Here is a 7,897-nt window from a genome sequence, read left to right as displayed (position 1 = left end):
TTAAAAAGCAGCAGTATGAAATTAATATCACTCATTTCCTAAATCTATTTTCTTAATTCCATTCATTCCTAATACTAATGGCTCTTGTTGTAGCCATAAAACAGTGGTACCATCATTACCATGATACGATAAAACAGTGTGGAATCATCAGTGTGGAATCATCAAGATATCAAACGTAAAGTGAGAACTAGCTGCTAGCAAAGAACACCAGTCACCTTCAAGCGGCCGAAAATAATCAGAACCAAAGTAACATTAGTAAGAGATTTGAGCCATCTTTTGTCTAAGGACCAATCGGCCAGTACGATTTTAACAAAAACCATCACTGTAACATCTTCTTCTTTCCAAACCAAAACCTCAAAAAGAGCAGCAGTGACAAAGTTTCTTTCTTTACTACAACAGTATGGTTTAAACATCCAGAAACAACAAGACCATCATAAGTCCTATAGAAATTTCCAAGAGGCAATTGATAATGACAAATTTGAAAAAACCAGTAACCGAGTATAATGCTACCTCAGATGATTCAGCAGTGGATTTTTTGTTGGGATCCATAAAGCTTGAGTGCACTTGATAGGGGCAGGGAGCCGAAATAGATCAACAGATACTACCAAGGAGAAAACAAAGAAAAAATTCTGAATGAAAACTAAGTGAGAAAGTGCTCACCTTATGTATAGATTGCAGAAGATTCCATTCATCCTAGAGCCACCCCCAACTAGCCGTGGAGCCCACCATGAAAGCAGCTAACCAGTAAAGAGGATTCACCGCAGTAGAGCCCTCATCAAACTCCACCAAACCCCCATGAATCCGGGCGGTGATACAGCTTAGAGAATGCCCAAAAGTAGTGTGCGTCATATTTGAGAAGAACCCCTCATTCTCATTCATAATGGCATTCAAGACTACTCGTCACGCCTGGCGAGTTTAAATGATGTAAAATTATAATGAAAAAAGGAATTTACAAGGCTACTACAGCCAAGTGGATTTTCCCACCTAAAACCACCAATTGCCATGGTTGGATGGTATATTGAGAGCAGGATTACAACCAGGTGAATCAATTCTCTGAGTCGATGATTCCTAAAGGTTAAAGCAAACCATCGAATAAACCTATGGATGTAGAGTCTTATATCTTCTAGAAGCATAAAGAGAGAGAGAGAGAGAGAGAGAGAGAGAGAGAGAGAGAGAGAGAGAGAGAGAGAGAGAGAGAGAGAGAGTCGGTAGCATAACTTATTAAGTACTAATTTTCCCAAGAAAATGTGAAAATCATAAGCATTTGCTCAAGAATAATTATTCAGACCAAGCCTCATTTTTCATTCATGCCTTAATAATTACATGTGATAAGTTGTGATAGGGAAAAGAATGCACCAAACATATGGAAAAAATGCCGCCAGAGCTTGAATTAGAGAGGTGGATGTTCTGTTACCTCTTACCATCACCACACATAAAACATGAGAATGTTAGTACATACTGGTGGAAGACAGGTGTCTTAAGAAACCCACACTTGTTATTGATGTCACCCTAATGCAAAAGAACTCTAAGTGACATATGACCTGAGAGGATGATTCCATGAGGTGAAAGTGTTGGAGTAGCAGGACCCTTCAAAGAAATCTTATCCTATCTCTTCTTTGCTCTTGTCCTTTCTCCCTTGTCTTCTATAGAGGGGGGTCCTTTTTTAGCCTTTGCTTGGCCAAGAAGTTGTAGAGTAAGGTGGCAAGAATGGTGCGTTCCCTATTGCGAGTGGGAGGTGATTTTGGGAGCCTAACGGTTCTAGTTGGTAAGTGGGGGCATGCATCTTTTGCCAAAAAAAATATCCTTGCTCATAGCATACCCACACTCCTCTCTTAGCACCCTTTCATTTCAAAAACAGCTTTAATGGGAGCACCCCCTTTTTTTAAACCAATTCAAAGTCAAATGACTAAGGAGAAAAAGGTTTATAAAAAGAGAGAGAGAGAGAGAGAGAGAGAGAGAGAGAGAGAGAGAGAGAGAGAGAGAGAGAGAGAGAGAGAGAGAGAGGAGGGAGGGAGGGAGGGAGAGAGAGGGAGAGAGAGAAATAGAGAAAGAGAGAGAGATATATAGAGAGAGGGAAAGAGAAGGGGGGGGGGGGAGAGAGAGAGAGAGAGAGAGAGAGAGAGAGAGAGAGAGAGAGAGAGAGAGAGAGAGAGAGAGAGAGAGAGAGAGAGATGAAGAAATAGGGAGATAAAGAGAAATACATGTAGGCAAAGAAACCATTTTGTGGTGTGCGCAGTGCGGGTATGCTTCTGCTGCTATAGAGTGCTTTGAAAAAGACCTTCTTTACCTAAAGCCGATGGAATTTAGAAATTACTTTCTACTCTCTTCTCCTTACCTTCTCTCTCTTCCTATCTCTTTCTCCCCACAGACGCAGCATTAGGTTGGAATGCTTTCAACGGTACCATATCTTAGAATGGATGCACGCATGCAATGTGCATAGTAAGCCCTCGAACAAGGAGTTGGTGTGAAGAGATGTTGTGCAAGAAGCACAATAAAGAAGATGAACTTCAAAGAACTCTACAGAAGCAATAGCACTCTTGCACTGCGCACAACACGAAACGATGGCTACATTTACAACCATAGCTCTTTATCTCTACTCAAAACGATGGCTACATTTACATAATTGTATATATATTTGTGTGTACATATATATTTTTTTATGCATGTATGTAGGCACTAAGTACGGGAGCATAGCACCCGAAGGTTAGACGTTTCCCCTTGGGTATAGTCCTTTTTTAATCGTGGTGTTGTAGTGATTGATCCACTCATGCATGGATTACCGTAACATACCTTTGGTTTTACCATGGTTGAAACTATGATGATATATAAAGAGGTGCCACTTGACCTTTGGCACTATTGTCTTCTACTTAGGTCTACTAGTATGTATATGTATCTACATGCTTGTGTGCATATATAATTGTGTACGTATGTCTAGATGAGTGAGTAGGAGGGAAAGCTAAATCTTATATTACTCTTTGTAATGTAGATGTCAGACGAGAGACCACCTGGTGGGGAGAAGCCATCTGGCTCTTCTTTTGGTTGGTTCACATCTTAGGTGGGCTCCCACTCGGGGTGGACATCGCCTCCAGTGGACCCGAGTCTTGAGGCGGTGAGAACAAGCAAAGAAATAAAAATTATTTTTGGCTAGTTAACCCTAAACCATGAGTGTCATAGGTTTATTTTTATTAATTGCAGGCATGGCCATCCTACGTCTACTCTACTCAAGATCCTCCACCAATCGTAGATCCAGACCTACAGCGTGCTATCTCTTCATGAGACCAGTACCTCCATTCGACAGAGGGATTTTTTGGCCACTACACTTTGCAGCAGCTTGCGACCTACGGTCTTTCTCCATAGTCCACACCATGAGGGAGTCAGGGAGGGACTCCTTACATCCAGAGCCTCGCACCGATAGCACCTCAGTCTACAGCACCTTCTTATCATCCTACTCTCCTTCCATCATAGGATCCCACTCCCATGGCATCCTAGGGTCCCACTCCCATGGCATCAAAGGGTCCCACGCCACTCCATTCCACTCTTGTTTGCCAGAACACTGTTGACGCACTTCTTCTAGGGACGCATGTTGACGCTCGTTGATAGACCGCTTTGGGCGTGTACAAAGTAGCATTTATATACATGTTCATATCTACAAAAAGGATGTAAATACATGCATTTGGGAGCTTTGCGAAGTGGTTTCAAGTTTGGAAAAAGATGCAATGTGTACACATTGTGAATAGACAGGTTCGTGTGCTAGCAGTTGGACACATGTACATGCCTGGATAGGGTATCGGGGCCTTAGCTATGGTTCTAGGTGGCTTTTGTTTGGCTCTAAATAATGTGTTTGATCTTTCTAGAATATAAATAATGCAAGCCACAAGTATGGGTACTCTCATCCCGCTCGAGAAGTTTGGGACATGCAGTAACTGTCTATTATGGTGCCTGATCTGTGGTGATGCGTGCACCACCCTAGAAGTGGTCAAAAATATAATATGGGGACATGGAAAAGTTTTTAGGGTATTTAGGATCAAGCGTACAAAAATTGGTGAATTATGGAGTCCGTTTGGGGATTTTCTTGCAAAAAATGCCTATCGGGGGTCAAAATTGGCCAAAATTGGGCCAAAAAGGTCAAAAAATGGTCAAAAAAGGTGTGAAAAGGATTCAAATTTCCACATCACTCACGGTGCCGTGATGGTCCAGGATGAGGGAGAACTTTTGAAGAGCATTATCAACACTTTCACCCCTCTGTGTGTAGAAGGAAGCAAGGTTCCTACAGGTAGTCTAGTGCAGTCCCGTCGCATTAGCGTCCTGTTTTCGAGTGTGTGTAGGAGTGAATAAGAGCTTTCTCTCTTCAATTTTTCACTTGGGAGAGTCCATGGAAGTTTTGAGGTTTCCATGGATGTGTGTGTGCAAGGAATTGAGGGAAGAAGGTGCGGCTTTCTGCAAGACTATGTGATCATGTGTCAGTGCCATTAGAGTTGGTGCTACTCCAAAGAGTCCAACAGAGTGGATTTTGGTGAAGGTTTTGCAATGTTTTGAGAGTGGCCTTTTGGGGTTGGAGTTTTTGGGTTTTTGATGGTTTGTCCTATATATTTTGATCACCATCAAGCGTGATTTCTTCAAGTGTTGATCACCTCGACTCACCTTGTAGTGTCTGTGGGCAGGTAAGGGCTTGTAGTGTCTGCGGGCAGGTAAGGGCTTGTAGGTCGAGGCGTTTGGAGTTTGAATTGAGCTTGTGGGTAGAATTTACAGGGAGCTTTTGAGTGGTGGTGAGTGATGTGAGGGATTTAAGTAAATTCCTTGTGTTGTGTTGAGTTGTCTGGGTGTCTGAGTGTACGCATGACATCTTTTGCTCCATCATCCTTTGGCAATCCCGCTGGGGAGCGGAAATTTGCCAGTTGTGCACCCAGGTGAAGCGTTTTGGCTGTGAAGTTCGAGCTTCATTGAAGAAAAGTGGTGGTTTGGTTGAGGTGCAAGACTTCAACTTTTGTGGAGCTACTCATGCAAGGGAGAAGCGACTCTGAAGAGACGGCTTATAGTCGGCCAGTGTTCATAGGGAAGGAGGATGTGAAGGACTGGATTGCGGACTTCGAGTGGCATACTCTTGGTCTGCACATTGTGAATGAAAAAGAAAAGCTTCATGTATTTCCTGTTGCGCTCAAAGGACATTAGGAGAAATATGAACCTTGCATGGGCCTTGTAAGGAATCCTAATTTTTAGGGATTAAGGCTAATGGTGTGTAGGGTTAATGGGACAAGGGCATTCAAGAAACTAGTTTTGAGTAGGCTTTTCTAGCCTTTTTTTAAGACACATGTAGGATGTGGACCTAAGAAGTCACCTTCTCTCTCTAGCTTTTTAAAAGTGAAGGGAGTAAAAAGGTGTGGCCACATCATCAAAAACGTGGATCACTAAGAGCCAAAATTTGACTTTTAAAAAAAAAAAATTATTTTTACTTATTTTTGACTTAAAACTCCCCCCCAACATATATCCATATCAAAAAAGTATTTTTTGACCTTTTTTTTTAAACTTACAAGCACTAAAAGTCCAATTTTTCAAAAAAAAAAACCTTTCTTCTCTCTTCCTCCTCTCTCCTTTCTCCCTCTCCTCTCCCTCCCTGCCCCCTTCTCTCCTCCTCCTTCCCTCTCTCTCCCTCTCCCCCACTGTCCCCTTCTCTCCCATGTTCCTCCCTCTCCCTCCCTGCCCCCTTCTCTCCTCCTTCTCCACTCTCTCTCTCTCTCTCCCCCACTACCCCCTTGTCTCCTCCCATGTTCCTCTCTCTCCCTCCCCCCTTTCTCTTTTCATCCTTTGCTTCCTCATGCAACAGCTACCATGGTGCTCAAGGAAATCACAAAGCGTATGCATACATATTTTCTTGTTCGCAACGTTTGCATCGAAGATCGCATGTGAGGGTGAGCAGAGGTCATCCCAGGAACGTCGTACCATCGGTGAGATGAATGTTGATGGTTCTTCAATATCTTGCCAATACCATCACATATTTGAATAAAACACCCCTTTATGCAAGGTAACAATATACTTCTTACTTTTGATTGTGTTCTTCTTATCATAAACTTTGAAATCTAGTGTTGCCTCTACTTGTTTTGTAGTGCTTGGCACAAAGGTTGCTTTTATGCACAAATAGTGAAAGGCTGCAGGTTAGAGAGGCCAAGTGTCACCACTTTTCCTCTAAAACAGTCTTCTTTGTTACATCTTGCAGGTAGGTGCTTCAAATCCATGCTTATTAGGGGCGGTAATCTCATCCTAATGTATATTTTAGGATTGTTTATTCCTAGTTAGATAGAAACACTTGCAAATTTGTACAACATATACTTAACAAGTGTCTTCATTATATAGCTTGCAAATGTTGAATTCATACATGTTTTTGTTACAAGGTGACCTCTTGCTATGCTAGTTGAGTGGCGTTGTTTGCAAGAATGGCTCAAGGAACTGGCATAACATGAAGCTTTTATGGTGGCACAAAGCTCTCCTCAGCAGCAATGTGGCTCCCACTACACCAAAAATCATTATGCTAACATGGAGAGATCCCTAGTAGGACAATGCAAAAACTTTTCATCAGCAGCAACACACCCTTTCCTAACATGAGGGCACTCCTACCAAAGATATTTTTATGTGATAGGTCACCCCAGGAGCATACCATGTCATGGAATGGATGTAAGAACTATGACTGCACTACTCCTTGGAAGTTGTTCACAGATGTATGTTTATCAAAGTTAATGAGAAGAAATTTGGACTTTTTTGTTTGTTGATGTGTAAGAGCACTCTAGGTCTACCATATTTTAGATTGTTTGATAAGTTAAATAAAATTTGTAGTCATTTAAAGTGTAAGTTTGTTTTTGTTTGGTAAGATTGTACATGAGAAGACATAATAAAGTATAAGAGATCTTGACAGAATAAACCTCGATTAGATTCCTACCTTGCACTTGTGACACCAGACCTCTCCTTGAACCCTTTGATTTCTATCATTGTGGAAAGTCCAAGGGTGGTCTATTTTCAAATTTTTAGCAATAACTTTTTAAAAAAATAAATTTTGGTTATTTTAAAGTTTGTACACAGTCTAAGAGTTCATTCTGATTGTTTTCCTTTAGTTTCAATTTTTGATCGAGGGCACTCCTTGGAAGCCACTTTTGAAGGTGTTAGGGTGAGATTTTGAGAAAGTTTTGTATGTAGGAAATGCAGTTCTTAACACAATAAAAAACATTGGTTCTCTGAGTATTTTCAAATTCCATGGTTTTAATGCTCGTTAGAGCCCGTAGATTAAGGAAAAAGTAGGAAATGTCTGTTTTACATCATTTTTTAAGAAATTGCCAACTTGCACGTTGATTTTTGGAGAATCTGAGTAGGATATGATTTTTTTGCATCACATGATGGTCGAAGAGCACGACGAGATGAACAAATTTATGTGAGACAAGCCCAGATAGATTCGGAGCCAATTGAACACTAGAAGCTCTTGAAAACAGCCTAAAAGTTCAACACTACTTGAATTATGGCCATGCATTAAAAAAAGCATGTACTTGTCATTTTAGGGCCCCAGGGACCCTCAACATGAGGGGCCACAAGGGCGCGTAAATTGGCCATCCAAAAATTTTGAGGGTCCCTGGGGCCCTAAAATGACAAGTACATGCTTTTTTTAATGCATAGCCATGAGATAGAATTGGGCAATTTAATGTATTCATAGCAAACTCCCCCCCCCTCCCTCCCCCCCCAATGGCAAATAGCTAAACATTGTATCATACCATGCATTAACAAAAAGCCTGTACTTGTCATTTTAGGGCCCTAGGGACCCTCAACATGAGGGGCCACAAGGGCGCGCAAACTGGCCAATTTGCGCGCCCTTGTGGCCCCTCTTGTTGAGGGTCCCTGGGGCCCTGAAATGACAAGTATA

This window comes from Adiantum capillus-veneris, chromosome 11 (genome assembly GCF_014529385.1).
Source record: "Adiantum capillus-veneris isolate H3 chromosome 11, ASM1452938v2, whole genome shotgun sequence".
NCBI classification, from domain to species: domain Eukaryota; kingdom Viridiplantae; phylum Streptophyta; class Polypodiopsida; order Polypodiales; family Pteridaceae; genus Adiantum; species Adiantum capillus-veneris.
Note: the sequence above shows the minus strand (reverse complement) of the source record.